The sequence below is a fragment of the Lissotriton vulgaris genome, chromosome 2_1 (assembly GCF_964263255.1).
Source record: "Lissotriton vulgaris chromosome 2_1, aLisVul1.2, whole genome shotgun sequence".
In the NCBI taxonomy this organism is placed as follows: Eukaryota; Metazoa; Chordata; class Amphibia; order Caudata; family Salamandridae; genus Lissotriton; species Lissotriton vulgaris.
In genome coordinates this window covers 83,417,758-83,440,996 of record NC_141687.1, presented here as the reverse complement: position 1 = coordinate 83,440,996, position 23,239 = coordinate 83,417,758, and the positions used below count along the sequence as shown (strand labels likewise).

Genomic DNA, 23,239 nt, shown 5'->3' with positions numbered 1-23,239 from the left:
GTGCAGCGAAGACACAGAGGCCCACAGAGTAATGTTCTCATGGTACAGACTGTAGACAGATGCACACTTCTCTCAACTTACTTCTCAGTAGGAGAGGCAGCGAAGACACGGAGGCCCACAGAGTAATGTTCTCATGGTACAGACTGTAGACAGATGCACACTTCTCTCAACTTACTTCTCAGTAGGAGAGGCAGCGAAGACACGGAGGCCCACAGAGTAATGTTCTCATGGTACAGACTGTAGACAGATGCACACTTCTCTCAACTAACTTCTCAGTAGGAGAGATTTCCTCAGTGTCACGCATTTTTAAGATTTGGTTGCAGATGCAGAGCTGGCTTCATTATCGAACTTGAAGGACTGGGGAGGGCAGCGAGGAGGTGAGAGCTCCCGAAGACAGGGATGCCGGAACGGCTGGATTTGGCTCAGCAGTCAGTCCCATGGGACCACGGGCTGAGTCAGAGCATACCTCAGGCCCGGCCAGGCTCGCCCCATAGTCTGCGTGCTTCATGGTCAAAGCTTAAGCAGGCTGAATCCTCCTGCTTTTCAAGACCGCAGTGGGGGTTATTCATCGCGGGGTGGAGGGGGCGGGGGACTGGAGGCAGCGGTTCCGATCGTTGCTGAACCTTTCGCCTTTACCATAGTTTCTCGCGTCACAGGAATGTGGTCATTGCGAAAACAAGCGTTTTTGGGGAGACGGCGTGTTCTTGTAATCTCCTTATCAGCATGTTTAATTAGCGGCAAATGGCAGAGCGTAAAGTTACGTTCTTAAACAGGCAAGGTCTTGTGCACGTTACTCCGCAGCTGCTCAATGCGTTAAGAGGAGATTACTTTCGAAAGGGAGGAAATAAAGGAATAGGGAGAGAGAACTAAGTTGACAATGTGCCTCTAGTATACCACGGTCCTGCAAGGAAATGGGGGACGAAGGAAAACACCTTGACTCAAGAGTGCATCCGTTTTACCGCATCGTAAACGGAGCACTGGGGAAGTGAATATTTAAATACCCAGTCATTACAGCGTGCACTCACTGGCCGCTTCTCTGTATGTGCGCGTGTGTGGTGGTGGGGTGGGCGTCTCTGTAGGTGCGCGTGTGTGTGGGGGGTGGGGGGGAGAGGGATTGTCTGTGTGTGTGCGCTCGTGTGGGGTGGGCGCTGGCGGGGAGGGGGGGCGGGGCTGGGGAGGTGTGGTGTGTGTATGTATGTATGTGTGCATTCGTGTGTGTGTGCATGATCCATGGTGACCGAAGAGCCTGCCGGAATCGGAGCGCGTGACCTGATCCGATTCCGGCAGGCTGCGTGCGTGCGCGTGCCAGTCTGTTGTCCCAAACCTCGTTAGTCCTTGAAAGCCAGAATGATTACAATAGGACTCCACTGCGACAATCGCTTTCGCGATTGCGTCGCAGTGCGAGCCCTAAAAAACCACTCATCTGCATGCTGCTGGAGCAGCGAAGAAAGAGGAAGATAGAGCGCCGGCAGAAGAGGATATGAGGCGTCCTGTCATATAATTGGCTGATGATGTTTGGACACTTCATGTTCATTTTTCCCTGTGTTCATGGGAAATGAAGTTTTCTGTAATGTGTTGATACCTTTGAAAGGCTGCTGGAGAATTAAAGTGATGAAAGATAAAGCCTAATCATAAGACTCCGCCCCTGACATAGAATTCACAAGGCCTTTTCATATCTCATCCCTTAAACTTTGGAACACGCTCCCCATAGAATTAAAATGCCTAAATAACTAATCACAGTTCAAGAAAAGGCTAAAAGCATGATTAGCCCCCTGTGTTTCCGCACTTGTCGCGTGGCAATGCTATGTCTTAGCCAGCCCTGGGAAGCCTACGGGTAGCCTTGTGCTTTTAGAAATCCGCATAGCATTGCACATTTAAATGGCAGAATTCCTCTTTAAAGTTCCTCATCATACAGTACTACTGTTCTCTCCAGAACTGCTTACCATTGTTGGATACGGTAAGGGTCAAAGACTCCCTCCCGACTAACAAAACCTGTCTGGATATCATTTCAACAAAGGTGTGCAAATGGCAGGATTTACTAGGGTACATTCAGATTTGGAATTCACAAAATATGCATTTACACTCTTTTATCTTTACCTTGCATCTTCCTAGCCCGTACCTCCTCGCCGGCTTTGTTCTAACAGCTATGCTGCTCTCCATCTGAGCAGAGTTCCAGTGATTGGCTGACAGGCTTCCTGAGAGCCCACTCTGAGCAGCCTGAAATGTATTTGTCGTAGAACAGTGGGGGAAATATTACTGCGTCATAGCCATGAAGAACGAGATTAGGGGCCAGATGTAGGTAATCCCAATTTACCTCTTCTTAAATACCGAATTTTACCGATTCGGTATTTAAGAATAGGTAAATGGGATGTAGATAATTTTTTGGTAAAAATTACCGAATTGGTAAGATTTGGGGCCCGATGTAGGTGGCCAATACCGGTCGGAAACGGCCGACTTCGGCCGTTTCCGAAAGGTATTTGGCCTTTTGAGATGTAGGGGACCTTTTTTTCTCCGATTCGGTATTTTACTGATTCGGTAAAATTACCGAATCGGAAAAATACCGAATCGATAAGTTTACCGATTTTAAAAAATCGGGATGTAGGTGGGACTACTTTCAGTCCCACAGGCCCTTCAGATTCGGTATTTTACCACCCAATCCAATTGGGTGTTAAAATACCGAATCCAGGTGTGCATGCACATGTGTGCATGCACACCTATGCCATGTGACAGACAGACATGCCCTTAGGGCATGTCTGTGTGCGACATGGCACACAAGCCAGTATTGGGGGTGCTAGAGGGTGTCAAAGTGACACCCCCTGCACCCTTGCAGAAATCGGTAATTACCGAATCGGTAAATACCGATTCGGTAATGCACATTGATTCCTATGGGCTTCAAGGCCCATAGGAATCAATGGGGGATACCGATTCGGTATTTACAGAATCGGTAAATACCGAATCTTACAGATTCGGTATTTACCGACTCTGAAATACCCACATCTCCCCCCCTCCAATTTACCACTTCTTAAAAACAGAATCGGTATGATTCGGTATTTAAGAAGTGGTAAATTGGAGTTTACCTATATCGGGCCCTAGGTATTTACCGTATCGGTATTTACCGATTCGGTAATTGCCATTCATTCCTATGGCCTCCAGGGTGTCAAAGTGACACCCTGGCCCATAGGAATGAATGGCAATTACCGAATCGGTAAATACTGATTCGGTAAAATGGGGTAAACATTCAAGGGTGCCAGGGCGTCACTTTGACACCCTGAATCGTGCTTGTGTGCATATGTGGCACACGTACATGCCCTGGGCATGTATGTCTGCCACATGGCACAGTTGGAAATGCACAGATCTGCATTTTCAAAGGTATTCCTTATTTACCACCAACTTGTAGTTGGTGGTAAATAACGAATCCTTAAATGGAAAAAACACTCATTTGAGGCTCCCTACATTGTAAATTCGGTAATTTACCGATTCCCTAAAATAACGAATTGGTAAATTACCAAATTTGAAATTTAGGCCACCTACATCCCAAATGCCCAATACCGGTCGGTAACAGCCGAAATTCGGTAATTACGACCGTTACCGACCGGTATTGGGCCACCTACATCTGGCCCTTAGAATATTGTGTTCGTGATAGTTACTCATTGGGAGTCCTACATAACAATTAAAATGATCTAACCCAGTATATGTACAATACCTGATCCACCCGTAGCCTTTTATAGCAAGCATGAAGAGCTCTTTATCATTAGTAATGCCTATTGGGTATGACTCTAACTAGTCCCAATACTTTTGTTCTATTAATTTCTAGGGCAAGAGTATACAGACCTAATTTACTTTTGAACTGAGCATCCTTGCCCATCCATTGAAAAAAAAAAGTCTTTACTTTCTGATCGCACCTTCTTCACTGTTATAGTTTTAATCAAATACATTCATTTAAAAAAGTTAGAGGTAAATCGCTAGCTTCTTGTAAATTCACATCAGTCCCCCCATTTTTAGAAACAACAGTTTTGCTCGGAAAGTCATTGTTCATTGTACAAACGGTGCCTCTAGCATCCTATTAACATTCAAGAGATAAGACATGTGCCTCTGGCTACATTTCCTCTTCCCACTCGGCCGCCCATGATTTTTGTTACACTTCACTTTTCTCTTCATTCTTGTATTTATTCATTCCTAGCCCACATTGTGGGTTACCTGCTGTCTATTTTGCATATTTTATTTTCTGTTCCAGGTTCTTTTTTGAATGTTACATCCGTTTTCCCTGTGGTTTCGTAATATATGCTCCCTTAATGTCTCACCTCTGTGTTCCTATACTTTATATTCCGAATTTCTCAGTTGCTTCTGTTTTTCCGCCTACTACATTATTAATTTCCTTAACAACTTTACGCGATTTACTTTTTCACCAAGTAGTCAAGTGTTTCATGTCTCCAGTATTCTTTTATAGAGACTTTTAGCCCGCATCCTAATTGATGGGAAAAAGCGACTTTTTTGCAATCCTGACACTCCCATACAAAACAATATGATCATTTTGTGTAGCTTTGGTCACCACCACTTTGGGTTTCTATAGTTTGCAATGTTATCTTGGAGACCCAGAAAAAAACTTTTGGAGGGACTGAAACACATTTCAATACTTAGCATTGCCACGGTGCTGCCTGCTCATCCACCTGGCCAAACACTGGAGTTGCGCTACCAGGTAATAATGTTCTATGTGGGACACTTCAAGGCCTCCCCGATCTACCTGCAAATAACGTACAGATTGCGCTACCCGGCAGCATGTGCCTTCCAAATGAAACCATGCAACATGCGCTCAAAGGAGCGGAACACAGGGGGGGTGAATGTAAAGTGGCAGGTTTGCAAAAGAGTATAAAAACCTTGGCAGTACCACCATTTTTCAGTAGGGCAATGCAGCCCATGGCAGTCAGGGGTAGGCTCCGTCAAAGGACATCTGTGATCGTACTGCGGACATCGTGCCCGTGTCATTGCCATTCAGCAGGTCGTCAGGTCGGTGGTAGATCCTGATTCCAAGATAGCACAAGACAGTGGGATGCCATCGAACACTCTGACCAGTGAAGGTTAGCTCAGGGTCGGTAGTGGATTTTACTCAGTTGACTTGGAGGGCAGATAATACCCCAGGCGCCTTGATGTCCCTGATATAAAGTAGAAGGTCATCCGCATAGAGCAATACTGTATGCATTCCGTCCCCGTCTGAGGGCCGCCGCTAATGGTTCTATGGCCAAAGAGAACTGGAGCGGGGACAGGGTGCATCCTTGCCCGGTACTTGGCTAGGCAAGTAGGCGTCTGTTTTCACTCTTGCCTTGGGTAGTGTGTACAAAAGCTTTATCAGGCGAAGGTAACGATCGCCTAGGCTGCATCTGGAGGGGATAGCAAATAAATAATCCCATTCTAAAGTATCAGTCTTTCTCCAAATCGAGAAGCATGCACCCCGAGTGTGGCCATTGCTTCGGTGAGTGCCTGGCCACTTGAAAGAAGCATTTGCAACAAGGGGTGGTGAGGGACAGAGTCTCTGAATTAAGCAGAAAGCTCTCACCCAGTCAAGAGATCAGGGCTAGATCCAACACCGTTTTTTAGCTCACTGCACCATCCCAGTTTCAGAACCTGGCTGTATGCAAATTAGTCTGTTCCTGTCCCAGTGCATGATGGGAACAGGGCAAACCAAACTACAAAAGCCAATTCTTACACTGGGAAGGAAACAAGCTCCCGGGGACCGGTTTCTGGCATTACAGCCGTCTTCGGCCCGGTTTGCTTGAATCCTGATGGTGCAATGAGCAAGGGTCTCACATCTGAGAATACCCTTCCACGCTTAGGGTGGACAAAAATATTTGCAACAAGGGGTGGTGAGGGACAGAGTCTCTGAATTAAGCAGAAAGCTCTCACCCAGTCAAGAGATCAGGGCTAGATCCAACACCGTTTTTTAGCTCACTGCACCATCCCAGTTTCAGAACCTGGCTGTATGCAAATTAGTCTGTTCCTGTCCCAGTGCATGATGGGAACAGGGCAAACCAAACTACAAAAGCCAATTCTTACACTGGGAAGGAAACAAGCTCCCGGGGACCGGTTTCTGGCATTACAGCCGTCTTCGGCACGGTTTGCTTGAATCCTGATGGTGCAATGATTCAGGATTCAAGCAAGCCGGGCCGAAGAAGGCTGAAATGCCAGAAACTGGTCCCCGGTAGCTTGTCTCCTTTCTGGTGAAGAATTGGCTTGGTAGTTTAGTCTGCCCTGTTCCCATGATGCACTGGGCCAGGGACAGACTGATTTGCATATAGCCAGGTTCTGAGCTGGGATGGGGCAGTGAGATAAATAACGGTGATGGATCAAGCCCTGATCTTTGGACTGGGTAAGAGTGGTCTGTTTAACTCAGACACTCTGTTCATCACCACCCCCTTTTTGTAAATCGTTTTTGGCCACTATAGGTGTGGCAGGGTATACTCAGACATGAGTCCCTTTCTCACTGCTCCATCAGGATTCAAGCAAGCCGGGCCGAAGAAGGCTGAAATGCCAGAAACCGGTCCCCGGTAGCTTGTCTCCTTTCTGGTGAAGAATTGGCTTGGTAGTTTAGTCTGCCCTGTTCCCATGATGCACTGGGCCAGGGACAGACTGATTTGCATATAGCCAGGTTCTGAGCTGGGATGGGGCAGTGAGATAAATAACGGTGATGGATCAAGCCCTGATCTTTGGACTGGGTAAGAGTGGTCTGTTTAACTCAGACACTCTGTTCATCACCACCCCCTTTTTGTAAATCGCTTGAAAGAAGCAGCACAGATTTAGAGACCTACTTCAGGACGGGTCAGGTCCATTTCGGTCACCGTGGACCAATGCAGAGACCAGAGGTTCCAAGCGTTTCGCCAGTAGTCTTGCCTGGATTTTATAGTCGCTGTTAAGAAGCACTAGGGGGCGATATGAGCTCGATAGCTCCAGCTCCCCGTCTGGTTTTTGCAGGGAGGCTAGAAGGGATTCCTTAGTGACGGCGGTAATCATTGTAGACGCGTCCTGTGAGGCCTCTTACAGGGCTAATTAGTGGGGAGCCAGCTCTGTGGCATAAGACTTGTAATATTCCACCTGCAGGCCATCTGGGCCAGGATCTTTTCTGGTGGCCAGCGCTCTGATGGCCTTCTGTACTTCAAAGCGAGTGATCGGTTCGTTTAGCTCAACCTGTTACTGCTGTGTGATAGTGGGTAAAGGGAGGGGGGGATAATAACTACTCCAGATTGCACATGTCTACAACTGTAAGGGAGCCATACAATGCTGTGTAGTGCTCAACAAACTCAACGTGGATTTCCTTTTGCATGTGAAGTTGTTCTTGAGCGCAGCGCAAGAACTGGCCGGTGCTGTTGTTCGTGTCTGATTAGCCATGCCAACAAGCCACCGGCTCGATCCCGGAAGAGTGAGGGTTGGCAGAGTGGGTGATGTAGTTTAGGAATCAAAGCCTCTCCAGCAGTTCTGCATTCTTGTGCCTTGCTGTAGATAAGTGTTGGGCACCCATAGGATCCGATATCGCAGAGGATTCCAAATGGAGGAGTGACCATTCATTGTGAGTCACTTCCTTGTCTAACTGTTTACGTATGCCCCAGATGAGGCCTAAACAATGGCCACGGATTGCCGCCTTATGAGCCTCCCATTCTGACCCTGCATCCGTACCTCAACATGTGTTAATGTAAAAAAAAAAGTACGTATGGCTTCCCCCAGGGCTGCGCGGTAAAGTGGATCTTCCATAGCCGCCAGTTGGAGGTGCCATAAGCGCGTAGTCTTGCCAGCCACCGGCCAACTGAACTGAAAAGGTGTGGGTTGTGGTCTGAGTGTGTGCGTCCCAGGTGGCATCTGAGAAGTAAAGGCGCTTAGCCTACAAAGCGGTCAGTGCCGACATGTGAGTTGTGTGGTGGGGAGTAAAAGGAGTAGATTTTAGTCTCTGGGTGCTGTGCGCGCCAGATATCTGTTAGGTGCAAGTAGTTGAGCCATCCCCCTATCGACTTAGCATTATTCATTGCTGTCGTGAGCGAGAGAGAAGGGAAGGACCTGTCCTGGGAAGTGTCCGCATGAAGTACTGCATTGAAATGTTGCATTGCTTGAGCAAGGGCAGTGTCATGTTGCAAGTTTTAGAACGGGTGTTGCGGAGAGGAGTAGAGGGAAAAGGGGAGAGAATGAGGTAGCAAAACATGGGTTAACTGAATTAGAGCAGAGGGACAATATGTATCCGACCAAACTGTGGGGTAAACGACGTCCCACTAAAACAAGAGGCTGATTCTGCCTAACGGCTAGGCGATGTGACTAGTTAAAGGTATTGGGGCGCTCTGTATGCGCTTGTGCTGTAGGCCTCCATGTGCAGTTGTGCTGCGCTCACAAAGTTGCATGCCGGGTGCGGAAGTGGAGCAGAGGAGTGATTTCTGGGTGCCCATAACCGCCACGTTAAGTGGCAGGCTAGGCCAGGCTAGCAGGACAATTTGCTGTAAGGTGCGTACATGGTGCGCTGTGGCGATGTGTGTGCTAGGTGGCAGAGTCATTGTCCTAGAACATTTCATCTGCCATTTGAGGTATAACCTCCGGGGGCAGCCCAGTTTCCTCTCTGACAGGCCAGACTGCCAGGGAGCTGTCATAGCTGAGAGAGGGGTCAGGAGAGGCGTCCAGTTCTTGATCAGATTTGTGAGTGTCCAGTGTGGCTGCTGCCTGAAGCACCTCCCTGGGCTCTTGGATCACGTGCTCCAGATTTGGGGCCGCTCGAGGCTGGGAGGGCCATCTGGGCCCAGCGTGTTGGTGTTTTCTCCTACGGGTTCTCGTGCAGGGACGCGTGGGCTGTGTACTTTTCCCATGCCTTGGGGATGTCCCGGACGGGCAGTGGGTGCAAGCCATGTCTCGGCCTCTTCCGCCCCTTTGAAGAATGCGTGGTGCCATCAGCTGTGACTACGAGGCGGGCTGGGAAAAGGAGGGAGTACGGAATATCCAGCTTGCACAGTCTCCTGTTTAGGTCTCGCTGGTGTTAGCAGCGCGTTGCGCTGTGTCCAGCGAAAGACCTATTGATGTTGGTTTGCCAGGAATGGAGGACAGGGGATGGGCACGCGCTTTCCCTCGGCGATTTCATCGCCTGTACGCGCACGTCGATCCTGGCGCCGGGCACATCCCCTGTCCCACATTCAGAGCAATGATTTACAAAAAGGGGTAACCCTGTGTCCCTCAGAACCTGGGTAAGCGTGATTAACAACAAAAATGGTTCTGTCGGGTGGTAGCAATAATTACTTTCAAGGAAGGCTGAAACAGCTCAAGACACACAAAAGCACACCTCTCTGAGAACAAAGTTTTTATATAATAAAAACACAATACACGGGAATTACTTCATTCCGTATTCGTAACGAGATTATTAAAACAAGTGATTAGTGACTGTGGTGAACAAAGTGACTAATGCATTGCATATAGTGACACTTATATACACATTTTTATAATTGAACCAGGGGGGGGGGGAAGTGGGCGGGGGCAAGGGGTGTTTTCTTTTGTTGACCGGCCAGTATTACAAAGTTAGTATTCCAAGGAAATAGATGGTTAATGTCCAAGTTCCTGGAGGTATCTTGGCCAAGTATGAGCGTCGACGTTTCGACCCTAATACGCCCCAATTGGTGGTCGCAGCGTGTCTTTATGAAGACAAGGGGTTAGAAGGGCCTGGAAAGGAAGGGAAAGGTATCAGAGAGGTGTCGATAATCCTCGTCATGAATGACAGGGTAAATAGAAATTACTTACATGGGTGTCTGGTAGGGTGGAAATTGACTCCGGAGGGAAGCCCGTCGGTCAACCTAGATTGAAAGGTGGCATAGACCAGATCAGTATTGAGAGGTCTGGTGGAGGATATGCAATATTTAACAGTGCCTAAGTGATTTACGCGGGGTGCTAAAGGCAATTTAAGCGATACTGGCTGTGCCTAGGTGATTTAGGTGGCCAAAATGGTTACGCTGGTGAGTCCTCTGTGCAGCAGTTGGACAAGCAGGAGGCTAGCTTACCCTCGGTATTGCGAACTAAAGTAGTAACGCTGGCGATCAAAGTGATGTCAGAGCGCCATCCGAGCTGTCAGGGTAGTGCTCGAGCAGAAAGAATGAACCCGGGAAACTCCGTGAGGTTAAGTGTGCTTGTTGCTGGGCAACGCGGGTCAGTGATTCTGACGCGCCATAGCTGGCCCAATCAAACTGGGGCGTAGAACTGGGAGACGTGAGGTGCATCACCTCGAACGCATGCTACGTTGGTTGCCAAGCAACTATGTGATGCGCCATGACTGGCCCATGTTATGGATCGTGTCATACGTCACGGGGTATAAGTAAGGGAACCAGATTAAAACATTTAAAATACAATTTCAAAGTTAGTAATTGCAGTAAAAGAGTTCACATTTACGTACAGAATTGCATCATTCAAGGGAGATTTTCAGGTTCGAAAAAGAGTTCATGTTAAGTCCAAATGAACAGTTTTACAAGAGATTCAGATTTAACAGTAAGCCCATTTGTTTGGAAATGCGAGCCACTACGGCTGAGTCCCTCCGGCGCTTCCGACGATCCTCGTCCTCGATCGTCGGAAGCGCCGGAGGGACTCTGCAGTAGTGGCTCGCATCATTGAGGAGCCATAGGTGGAAGCGTGATCTATTGACTCGGAGTCCAACAGGTGGTGACCGGTACACACTGATTGGTTCACCATAAGGTCCGATGATACACTGTATATGTGAAGTTTGAGAATAGGAAAACCCTCATATTCCCTGAAGAAATTGCTTAAAATAAGAGCAATGAAACATGTTGGCTTGAGGAAGAATCTGCATGGTATTTAATTAACCATTTTTAAACTGGAGGTTTTTGCAGCACCAGAATAAAGGATAAGTAGCCAGCAAAACTCTGCCCGGTTTTATATTTGTCTGTGTGGGGGTCTATGGTTACACGTTTGTGTTCAGTAGTGTTTGTGTATACACTGGTTTGTCTCTGTCGCTATTCTCACGTGTGCACTTTGTATTGTGTTTATGTGCACTTCTGTTTTCTTTAATAGAGTGAGTGACCAATGATGAGAAGTGGGTATACTGGTGATTCCTAGCCGGGAACCCCCTCGGGTGTTGCTACCGTGAGGCACTCACTCTATTCTTCACATATTTTTCACATTCTTTCCAGTCTATGAATGTGGTGGCCTGTGTTGTTGTTTTTGTTGTGTCAAGGCACTTCTACATCCTGACCATTGGAGTAGTGCTATTTCACACACCCTAGGTATATGTATTAAATTAGGATACTATACCCTTTGAACTGGTCTGGCATACGGATGACTTTGATTTGGTGGGGCAATTGTTGTTTAATATTCATGAGCAAAATACATCATTTTTGGGTAGAGCCTGGGCAGCACATGCGCCTTTCTGCGAGACATGCTGTATTCAAGTATGGATTTGAAGCTTCGCCCACTCCCCACCCATATTTTTTATTGGCTTGTGTCATTGTCCTTTGGAAACTGTGGTTTTTCATTAGTCAATATACTTAAGTCCCTCCTTAGTACCGCTATGTCTCATTTTGTATCCTCCCATCAGGACACCCCCTGTTACATGTGTTGTTACTCATTAGGCTTTACTTACAGCCTGCAAGCACTATTTGGTTATGTGCTACTCTTCCCTGCTGTTGCAGGCAGGACAACCTCTTCCACCTTAAGTTATTTTTCTCATAGCAGGGCACGCCATGCGGATGCAGTGGTGGCCGTGCCTTTAGTTTGTTGTTTGCGGCCCGAACGTGGGCAAATGTTTTTTTTTCTTAGTTTTTTTCACTTCTTTTATGTTTTCAAGCACCCCATATGGCGCTTTCACGTAAATGTTGGCCACACCCCTTTCGTTAGTCGAGCCGCGTCTAAAGAAAGGTGTGCGGCTGCTATTAAACTAAAACCGCGGCATGGGACACTTTTACAAAAAAAGAGCATTTGTTTGTCAACTTGACAAACGGATGTTTTTTTTGTTGTAAAAGTGCCCCATACTGCGCTTTCAGTTTAATGGCAGCTGCGCACCTTTTATTTAGACGCGGCTCGACTAAAGAAAGGGGCGTGGCCGACATTAACGTGAAAGCGCAGGAGGGGGCGCTTTTCCAAAAATTGCATTTGCAATGCAATAGGCCACACATTTGTGAGAGTTTAAGCTATTGGCATTGTCATTTACAATGCCAATAGCTCATTCACTGGAAAATGCGAGACCTATTGCATTGCAAATGCTTGTTACTTCTAGGAAGGATAGTCTTTTCCTCTGCATTCCCATGGCGTAGTCAGGGAAGAAAAGGACAGCAGCGTTGTCAAACCGCAGACCTGCCAGCCTGCAGACCTCCTGTAGCACTGCATCACGGTCCTTGTAGTTGAGGAGGCGAAAGAGAAAGGGTCTAGCCCTTCACCCGGGTGAACACTGTGCACCCTTTCAACTATGCAGGAGGAATTGCCCACTAGCCCGGGTGGGAGTAGGACCCAGTAATCGAGCACAGCCACCAATGTACACCTGAGCCCAATATGGCCCCGACACAGCAGTATCTCCCCCACCCCCTCCTTTCCACCGTCACGATCACCTGCCCGGTCGTGTAATGAATACAGGGCTCGGGGCAGGCGACTAGGTAACGCGGGGGCCTCACAGGAGAAGAGAGGCAGACTCTGCAGGATCCGCATCGTGGTTCAGGCGTGCATAAGGCGTTCCAGTGGGGCTCTTGGGCAGTATGGGCCTAGGCCTGACACGGCCTTCGGACCCAGCAGCCCCTCTCAGTACTGCGAGGTCTTTCCCAAGTCGCCGAGCACGAGAGGGCCAACTCGCCGATTGATGCGGTGCAGTTGCAGGTTAAGGGAGACTCTGCACCCCACGCCCGTGCCCCCTGATCCCCGCCTTGGATAGCCCCACCACCGCCGCTGCACCCAGCTGCAGACAATACAGGGCGGCGTGGAGAACCCGGCCTACGGGGCAGTGTGCTGCAGGTTCCTGAAGTGAGGTACTCGTCTGGGGGCACCTCGTTGCAAGGACGGCGGTTCAGCAATGCTGCTGTGCCCACACTGCCCGCGGGAGAGGCCGCCGAACCCAACCCGCTGCTCGTTGGTGCAGCGATTCAGATTATTAGCAGCTCTGGGTCGTCTGCAACGCTTGTTGTGCCCTAAATCTCAACTGAGGCACAAGATTGCAGCGTGAGAATATTAGTGTGTTTGGATTGAGGTGGCCATAGCGCATAGCCCTCTCAGAACACTTTCGCCTTGTAAGCCATTGGCCACGCCCCCATTGAAGATATCACTCATGAAATGCATAATACTGCTGTTCATATTAGTTTTCATTTTTCAGATGGTGTAAGTTATGAATTTAGATTAATTTATACTGAACAAATAAAATCTGTTTTTGTAATACATTTTGGATCTTCTATTTTTGTGACAATATTTTTTAAAACTAAGGAATATATGTTTAGTAGTCGTATTTTTTTGCAATTTAACAATGCTCTTTTGTTCTGTAATAATAGTTATATGTTTAACACTTCTATAGGCCTAAGTTGCACGGCATGTGATTATATTCTGTTATGTGTCGGGGTTTGTGACATGCCGATAGTGTTCATGGTAGTCAAACGACGTTTTTCTTAGTGTTCATTTGTGGATGTGTAGTCATATGAAACTGGTGCAATATTTATATTACAAGGAGCATTTCTAAATCATGGTATGTGTAGCATGATATTATTTTTTTTTACAGTACTTGTGTGGTTTATTATATTTGCTTTATGTGATGGTATTGCATGTGTGATAGTGAGATCACTGGTGTCTTTGTCTATATTGTTTATTACATAGTGGTTTCCAATAATTATGATCTTAGACAATATTGTTGCATGAGTTTATAAAACATTTTATTTTTTTTGCTAAACTTGTAGTAGGTTAATGTGCAAAGGACAATTATGTGTCTTAGTAGTGTTTACAGTATTATTACATGGTGTATTCATAGCCATATTATGTGGAATAATAGTTCTGCAGTTAATGTATCAGATGTTTTAACAGTATTGTAAGCGAATAATGATCTATTTTAAAATAATTTTCTTATGGAGAAATAAGGAGGATAATTGCTGCTACTCTCCAAAATTTTCAGACACGTCCAACAGATCAGAGCGTGCTGCATTAATGAATCCAGACAACCGAAGAAAAAGCATCTTGTGTGCATATATTTTTTAATTGGATTCATGAATCCTCTGTGGTATCAAAAATCCTCATGGTCCGGGTATCTCTAAATAAACTTTTGCTTCTTCATTCCCAGATGGAACACTTTTTAAATGCTAATTTGTCCAAAACTATTGAACGGATGTACACCAGATACCAGAAAAAAAGTTGCTTGAGTTATGTTCAGCTTATATGGTTACGTTTGGTGTAATCATGTTGTAGCAAGGAGTGAATCCTATGAAAGTTAAAATGGGAAATGTCACTTTTGGTGACCCTTTGTCCCCCTTTGTTTGGTTCTGATGGACATATCTGCAAGAAACTTGCCATAAATGTCCCAAGTGAGTGGACTTGAGTTTCATGCAAATCCTTCAAGGAGGGGCGTAGTTAAATGGGCTGGGTCCCAAAAAAATACTTTGCTAATAACTTTGGCACTGGTAAATAAATTGACATGTTATTTGACAGGCTGTTAACGAGTTAATCCTACTGCAGGATTCTCGTATGTCACTCTGATCTGACAAAGGTAGCAAAGTTAAAGTCAAATGTTATGCAGTGCACCAAAGTTATTAACACATGAAAATGTTTTAGTCTCACCTTTTAACTTTGACTCCTCCCTGCCCCCTGCCCATGATGGATCGTGCCTATGGCATAGAAGACTCACTATTCTAAATGTCTAATTTTGGATAGATTTGTCAAATGATGCAAGCAAATTAACACTTTTTGACCTCCTCATGATTATGCCCCCTTGACAAATCTGCACAAGTGTAACAATATAAAGAGTAATCTAAATTTGTGTAGCATTTTTTGCAAGTTCAACAACCAACTAAACTAAAGTTAAAATACCAATCAAAAAATCTCTTTCCTCCTGTCAAGTTATTTTTAAAATGTAACCTGTGTAGTTCCGACCATAAACGATGCCGACTAGCGATCCGGCGGTGTTAGTCCCATGACCCGCTGAGCAGCTTCCAGGAAACCAAAGTATTTGGATTCCGTGGGAAGTATGATCCCAAAGCTGAAACTTAAAGGAATTGACAGAAGGGCACCACCAGGAGTGGAGCCTGCAGCTTAATTTGACTTAACACTGGAAACCTCGCCCGGCCCGGACACGGAAAGGATTGACAAATTCTGTGGGTTTTGGTGCATGGCCGTTCTTAGTTGGTGGGGCGAATCGTCTGGTTAATTCCGATAACGAACGAGACTCCTCCATGCTAACTAGTGACGTGACTCCCAGCGGTCGGCGTCCAACTTCTTAGAGGGACAAGTGGCGTTCAGCCACACGTGATTGAGCAATAACAGGTCTGTGATGCCCTTAGATGGCCGGGGCTGCACGTGTGCGACACTGAACGGATCAGCGGGTCTACCCTTCGCCGACAGGTGTGGTAAGCCGCTGAACCCCGTTCGTGATAGGGATTGGGGATTGCAAATATTTCCCATGAACGAGGAATTCTCAGTAAGTGCAGGTCATAAGATCGCGTTGATTAAGTCCCTGCTCTTTGTACACACCGCCTGTCCCTACTACCGATTAGATGGTTTAGTGAGGTCCTCGGATCGGCCCTGCCGGTGTCGGCAACGGCCCTGGTGGAGCGCTGAGAAGATGATCACATTTGACTATCTTGAGTAAGTAAAATTCGTAACAAGGTTTCCGTAGGTGAACCTGCGGAAGGGATATTACCAGCGAAGTGGCCATAGCGACTGACTGCGCCAGCCCGAAGCCCTCGGCCGCCATAGGCACAGGGCCCGGCCCTGCCCTGCCCTGCTGCGCCCCCGGTTGGTGGAGCGGTCCGCGGCTGCATGGGGCGCTCTGGTGAGGACCACGGATTTGGTGGACCTCTTCTACCGGGAAGGACCTGACCAACGCGTGAGAGGATGGGGGCAGACCCCGTCCCCTGTCCCTCTCTGGTAAGGGCACAGCGGTAGACCCTCCCGAGACGGACCCCAAGCTCACCCGGCACGACCCCTGCATTGGGGGGAAACTGAATGGCAGTTCATCCCCGAGGAAAAGGCTGTGCTGCCGGCTGGGCCCTCCCGTGCCCTAGTCCCAGCCCGACTGAGTTCCGGGCGACTGAGGAGTGGCCCTTCTCCCACGGCAGGGCGGCCTGGAAGAGAAGAGGCCTAGGGCCTGCGAGGGGACTCCGGCTTATCTTGGTGGGAGACATGCGGGACGGGGAGCCGCCTGGCTCTTCCCTTATGGCGCCTCCTACCCGTGCGAGGGTGGGGTGGGCTGCAAATCGACAGCCCGCCGGCACAGCTCGGGGCCTCCCGGTGACAGACGGCTGATGTGCAGGTGGGGCGACCCACCCTCGTTGCCAGGTACCTGGTTCGACCCAGTCCCGTGCGGCCGGGCCGAGGAGTTTGAAGACTCGCGTGGTCCCTCCTGGTTACTCCGGGAGGGACCGGCGGCTGCAGGGCTGCTTGCCCCCATCTCTCTGGGAGCCCCCTTCCTCGTCCGCGGGTGGGTTGGACTCCCGCGCCGAGCACCTGGTAACGTTTTTTTTCTCCCAACCGTGAAGTCTGACTCCGAGAGGGGAAGCCTTGAACAGGGCGCCCGGGCCGTCTCGCTGCGCGGGAGGTTTTTGGACGGTATTGCCTTCCTCCCGTCGCTCCTGTGCATAAAAGTTTTTGAAACTTTGTCTGTGACTCTTGGCGGTGGGACACTTGGTTCGGGCGTCGATGAAGAACGTAACTAGCTGCGCTAATCAGTGTGGCTGAGGGTCACTCAATCGTCAACCACCCCCGGGAGTCCCTGGGCCGTGGCTGGGGCTGTCTGTGGGTTAGCTCTGCTACCATTCGTCTTCCCAGAAGGTCAGACCCCTCTGATGGCCCGTGGCAGGGTCCCTCACAAGGTCCTGCTGCGGATGTACGCCGCCGGTGCGACTAGCCCTGTTTCCCCGACTCGGCAGGGTCCGCCGTCTGGTCCGCCCTAGCCGCGTGCAGCGTTTGGCTGTCTGTGGTGTCCAACCTGCTGCCCGTGAGCAAGCGCCTCTGGCGCCCAACCCCGCGGCTCGTGTCCCGGGGAGGGTGAACCTCCTCCAGATCGGATCCGGGGAAAGAGGGTGCACGCGCTGCCAGGATGCAAGGCCCCTGCTCCGGCAGGGGCCTGGCCTTCCCCCCGACGCTTCAGCGTTTATTTCCAACTACGACCTCAGATCAGACGTGGCGAGCCACTGAATTTTAGCATATTGCTAAGCGGAGGAAAAGAAACTAAGCAGGATTCCCCCAGGGTCAGGGTTTGGTAAGTAGGGGAGCAGCTACATCGCTGCGATCTATTGAAAGTCATCCTCTGAGCCAAGCTTTTGTCTCTCTGTGAGTGGGCGCCCGCGAATGCCCTCCTCCACCACAACCAGAGGTTGGTCTCTCTGCTGCCGGGACGGCGGAGGGATGCGGAGGGGCGATGTGGGCCTGTGGGAGGCCGCCTCCACCACGTGCCCTCCGGCACGAGGGCCTCCCCCTCCCTGCCCCACCGGGGTGCGGGAATGGGGGCCACCATCCCTTGCCGGTCAGCAGGGTGACCAGATTGCCTGCGCCGGCCTGGCCTCTTCCCACTGCAGGGGGGGGGGGGCGAGCGGCCCCGGGGAACTAGCCTCCTGAGCAGTGGCCTTGGAGAGCCTGGCAACCCTCGTCGGACTGCAAGGGCGCTGTGTCGGGCTGTCTCAGGCCTCTGTGCGCTGGGTTGTACCGGGCTATCTGGTCTCCTGGCTGCGGGAACAGATGGCCCTGCAGTGCCGGGCGACCTGATGGCCCTGCAGTGCCGGGCGACCCGATGGCCCTGCAGTGCCGGGCGACCCGATGGCCCTGCAGTGCCGGGCGACCCGATGGCCCTGCAGTGCCGGGCGACCCGATGGCCCTGCAGTGCCGGGCGACCAGATGGCCCTGCAGTGCCGGGCGACCAGATGGCCCTGCAGTGCCGGGCGACCAGATGGCCCTGCAGTGCCGGGTGACCAGATGGCCCAGCGGGTAGGGTGACCAGATGGCCGAACTACCATCCGGCCGGGCTGTCTCTAACCTTTGCCCTTCCCCAGGGTTCTGTAAGCTTCCACTACGTAGGGGCTTAATAGTCGAAAAATGGGCTTCCTGGGCAGGCCGGCGGGGAGAGGACGAGGCCTGTGCTTAACCCTCCATGGCTCCAGCCGAGGGTCCGGGGCCCATGGAGGCTCTCCCCAGCCTGGCAAGGTTTCGGAAGCTGGGACCGGGCCTGGGGCTTAAGCTTCGTCTGGCAGGCCATGGGGCGCTGGACCCGTCACCCATCCTGCAAGGCAGCCGAGGGTCCGGGTACTGAGGACCTGGGTCCATTGTGGCCTAGGGTTCGGAAGCTGGGACTGGGACCGGGGCTTGAACTCCGCCTGGCAGGACATGGGGAGTGGGAGTCTCCTTGTCTTACAAGGCAGCCGAGGCTTCGGGCACTGGGGACGAGGGACGGGGGTCCACCGGGGCCTGTGGAGGCTCTCTCTGGCCTTGCTAGGGGTCAGAAGCTGGGTCCAGGCCCGGGGCTTGAGCTCTGTCCATCGTAGCCCGGGGTGCGGGAGCCCCCCATCCTGCAAGCCAGCTGAGGGTCCGGGCGCTGGGGACGTGGGTCCTCCGGGGCGGCTCTCCCAGGCCTAGCAAGGTTTCGGAAGCTAGGACTGGACCTGGTGTTTGAGCTCCGGGTTGTGGGAGTTCCCCCGTCCCGCAAGCAGGAATGAGGGCTTGGGCGTTGGGAACAGGGGCTCCACCGGAGGCCCGGAATGGCTCTCCCCCGCCTAGCCTAGGGTTTGGAAGCTGGGACTTGGACCGGGCCGTGGCTTGAGTTACGTTGGGCGGGTCACGAGGCGCGGTAGCCCCCGTCCTGCAATCCGGCCGTGGGTCTGAGTCCAGGTGGTCGATTGGGGCCCGGGGAGGCTCTCACCAGCCTGGCTAGGTTTCGGAAGCTTGGATCGTGCCCGGGTCTTGGGCTCCGTCCGGCGGGCCCCAGAGCGCGGGAGCCCCGCACCCTGCAAGCCAGCCTAGTGTCTGGGTGCTGGGGTCGGGGGTCCACTGGGCCTTGGGGAGGCTGTCCCTGGCCTGGTCAAGGTTCGGAAGCTGGGACCGGACCTGGGGCTTTAGCTCTTTCCGGCGGGCCCCGGGGTGCGAGAGCCCCACCCGTCCTGCAAGCCAGCTGGGGGTCGGGTGCTGAAGACGGGCATTCCATCGGGGCCCGGGGAGGCTCTCCCCGGCCTGGCCTAGGGTTCGGAACCTGGGACCGGGCCCGGGGTTTGAGCCCCGTCCGGGGCTCAAACCCCGGGCCCGGTCTTAGGGAGAGGCACTCCAGCGATGGCTCGGGCGGGCAGATGGGCGTCCTTTTGGTCCCGCCCATCTGGTAGCACATATCTCCTCGGCCATCTGGTCGCACGCAATGCTTTCCAATGGTACGACCAGATGGCCGAGTCGGCCTGGAAGTCCCGCTGAGGGCTCATCCGCCTCCTCGATCCCAGCTGGAGGTCCAGGAGGTCGGGCCCCTGCGCGCCGTGGGTGCTCTCTGTCACTCGGTGCGCAAGGGTTACCAGAAAGAGGGGTAGCTATCCTCTGGATTACTAGGGACAGGGTATGCCGGAACACCCCTCTCGGGCTGGCGGTTCTCAGCCGGGGACCTGATGGGCTGGGCCTGTACAACACCTCCCCAGCGTCTGAGTGCTCCTGTGGGCTTCCCCGTGCCCAAGGCCCACCCAGGGTCTCCGAGCCCCTGGGAAGCGGAACCCTCCTGAACCCTCCAAAGGGCAGGGGGGGAGCCCTCCCACGAAGGCTCGGGCGGGTAGATGGGCGTTCTTTCGGTCCCGGCCATCTGGTCACACCTATCCCCTCTGCCATCTGGTCGCATGCAATACTTTCCAATTGGGCGACCAGATGGCCGGTCTGCCCTTGAAGTCCCAATTAGGGCTCATTTGACTCCCCGATCCCAGCCAGGGCTCCAGGAGGTCAGGCACATCCGCTCCTAGGGTCCCATCAGTCTCGCTGTGCGCACGGGTTCCCAAAAAGAGGTGTAGCCTTCCTCCGGATTACTAGGGGAAGGGTATGTCGGGACACCTCTCCCGGGCTGGAGGTTCTCAGTTAGGGACCAGATGGACTGGGCCTGGATAACACCTCCTCACCGTCCGGGGCTCCCTCCTCCGGCCCAAGGTGTGGCAAAGTGCCCAGGACGAGCTCCATCGGTCCTGGGCTGTCCTCCCCCAGGTGTCCGGGCCCGAGAGCTTCTGCGGGCCTCCCCATGCCTGAGGCCCAGCTGGAGTCTCCGAACCCCCAGGAAGCGGAGCCCCCGAGCCCTCCAAAGACAGGCTGGATCCCTATCGCGAAGGCTTGGTGCGGGCAGATGGGCATCCTTCGGTCCCGGCCATCTGATCGCAATGCTTTCCAATGGGGTGACCAACTGGCCTGGAAGTCCCAATCAATCAATCAATCAATCAAAGCATTTATATAGCGCACTACTCACCCAGAGGGTCTCAAGGCGATGGGGGAGGAGGGTCCGCTACTGCTCGAACAGCCAGGTCTTGAGTTGCTTCCTGAAGGCGAGGTGGTCCTGGGTCAGGTGGAGGTGGGTCGGGAGGGAGTTCCATGTCTTGGCGGCGAGGTAGGAGAAGGACCGTCCCCCTGTGGTGGCTCTTCGGATGCGGGGGACGGCGGCGAGGGCGTGTCCGGTCGATCGAAGCTGGCGTTTGGGAGCTTAGAAGTTGAGGCGGCTGTTGAGGTATCCTGGGCCTTGGTTGTGTAGGGCTTTGTGTGCATGGGTGAGGAGTTGGAAGGTGATTCTCTTGTTGACCGGGAGCCAGTGCAGGTCTCTCAGGTGTCCGGATATGTGACTGCGACGGAGGATGTCCAGGATGAGTCGTGCTGAGGCGTTCTGGATCCGCTGGAGTCTCTTCTGGAGTTTGGCGGTGGTTCCGGCGTAGAGGGAGTTGCTGTAGTCCAGACGGCTGGTGACGAGGGCCTGGGTGACCGTCTTCCTGGTCTCGGTGGGGATCCACCGGAAGATCTTACGTAGCATGTGCAGGATGTTGAAGCACGACGAGGAGACGGCGTTGACTTGTCTGGTCATGGAGAGGGAGGAGTCCAGGATGAAGCCCAGGTTGCGTGCGTGGTCTGTTGGTTTGGGTGCGCTGCCTAGGGCGGGGGGGCCACCAGGAGTCGTCCCAGGCGGAGGGTGAGGATCCCAGGATGAGGACTTCCGTCTTGTCCGAGTTCAGTTTCAGGCGGCTGTTCTTCATCCATTCGGCTACCTCTTTCATCCCTTCATGAAGGTTGGCTCTGGCGGTGGCGGGGTCGTTGGTGAGGGAGAGAATCAGCTGGGTGTCTTCGGCGTAGGAGATGATGTTGAGGTTGTGCTGGCGTGCGATGTCTGCGAGGGGGCTCATGTAGACGTTGAATAGGGTTGGACTGAGCGAGGAGCCTTGAGGAACGCCGCAGATGACTTCGGTGGCTTCAGATCTGAACGGGGGGAGGCGGACTCTGTGTCCTTCCGGCGAGGAAGGAGATGATCCACTCCTGTGCCTTCTCCTGGATTCCGGCGTTGCTGAGTCGCTGCACTAGTGTACGGTGGCAGACAGTGTCGAAGGCCGCGGAGAGGTCTAGGAGGATGAGGGCTGCTGTTTCTCCGTTGTCAAGCAGTGCTCGGATGTCATCGGTGGCTGCGATCAGGGCGGTCTCGGTGTTGTGGTTGGCCCTGAAGCCGGACTGCAAGAGGTCGAGGGATCCGTTCGTCTCGAGAAAGGCGGCCAGCTGCTTGTTGACGGTCTTCTCGATGACTTTAGCAGGAAACGGGAGCAGCGAGATGGGGCGGTAGTTCTTGAGGTCGGTGGGGTCGGCTGATGGCTTCTTTAGTAGAGCGCTGAGTTCGGCGTGCTTCCAGCTCTCCGGGAAGGTAGCGGTGTCGAAGGAGGTGTTGATGATGTCCCGCAGGTGGGGTGCGATGACAGCGTCGGCCTTGTTGAAGACGTGGTGAGGGCAGGGGTCGGTAGGAGATCCGGAGTGGATGGAGTTCATCGTGCGGACGGTGTCTTCGGTGCTGATCGGGGTCCAGGCACGGAGGGTGGTGGTGGGGGGCGGTGGTTCGGTCGTGGCGTGCGTTGGTTGAGTGCTGTAGCTGTTGTGTATGTCCGCGATCTTGTTGTGGAAGTAGGAGGCGAGGGAGTTGCAGAGGTCTTGCGAAGGGGTGATGTCGTTGTTTCCGGCGTTGGGGTTGGAGAGCTCTTTAACGATGTTGAAGAGTTCCTTGCTTTTGTGTGCGTTGTTGTCCAGTCGTTCCTTGAATGCGGTTTTCTTGGTGGCGTGGATGAGTTGGTGGTGTTTTCGGGTGGCGAGCTTGAGGGCAGTCATGTTGTCCGGTGTTGGGTCTCTGCGCCATGTTCTCTCGAGGGCTCGGCAGTTCTTCTTGGAGCTCTTGAGTTCGTCGGCGAACCATGGGGCTTTCTTGCTACCGGGTCTGCTAGGCGGGGTCTTCAGAGTGGTGAGGTCTTCTGCGCAATCGCTGATCCACTTCGTGAGGTTGGTGGCCACCTGGCTTGGGTTCGTTGCACTGGTGGGAGGGTTTATGCTCAGGGAGGTCGCGAGCTGGTCGGCTGTGATCTTGAGGGCTCATTTACCTGCCCGATCCGAGCCAGGGCTCTAAGAGGTCGGGTGCGTCCGCTCCTAGTGTCCCCTGAGTCTCACGGTGCGCATGGGTTACCAAAAAGGGTGGTAGCCTTCCTCCGGATTACTAGGGACAAGGTACTCCGGAGCCCCTCCTGGCCGAGCGGTCCTCAGTCGACAGCCAGGCGGGCCAAGATAGCCCCCAGCCCGGGGTCTGTCCTCGGTCCTGCCGCCTGGCAGGGTGCTCGGGACGGCATCCGACGAGCCCAGGGAGGCTTCCCCTGCCCCTCTGGGCCCGGGAGCCCCGGCTGTGTCCAGGGGCCTTGGGTTGGGTGCTCTGGTCCTGGGCCTCATCCCGCCACTCTGCCTAAGGCCTGGGGCGGGGGTTCCTTTGTTCCCAGGAAGCTTCCCCATGCTCAGCTGAGTTCATGGGCCCCGGGCAGGGCGGTCTCCCCACCCTGGGCTCCGTCCTTGGTCCTGCCATGTGGCAGGGTGTCCGGGATGGGGTCCTGCA

General features: G+C 52.4%; 1 protein-coding gene and 1 pseudogene across 2 annotated transcripts in view; both read left to right on the top strand.

Moving 5' to 3' along the window:
• Window positions 1-23,239, top strand: part of XRCC5 (X-ray repair cross complementing 5) — a 558,141-nt gene that overhangs the window by 228,965 nt on the left and 305,937 nt on the right. The window lies entirely within an intron of this gene.
• LOC147729605 (18S ribosomal RNA) lies at window positions 14,625-15,825 on the top strand (annotated as a pseudogene).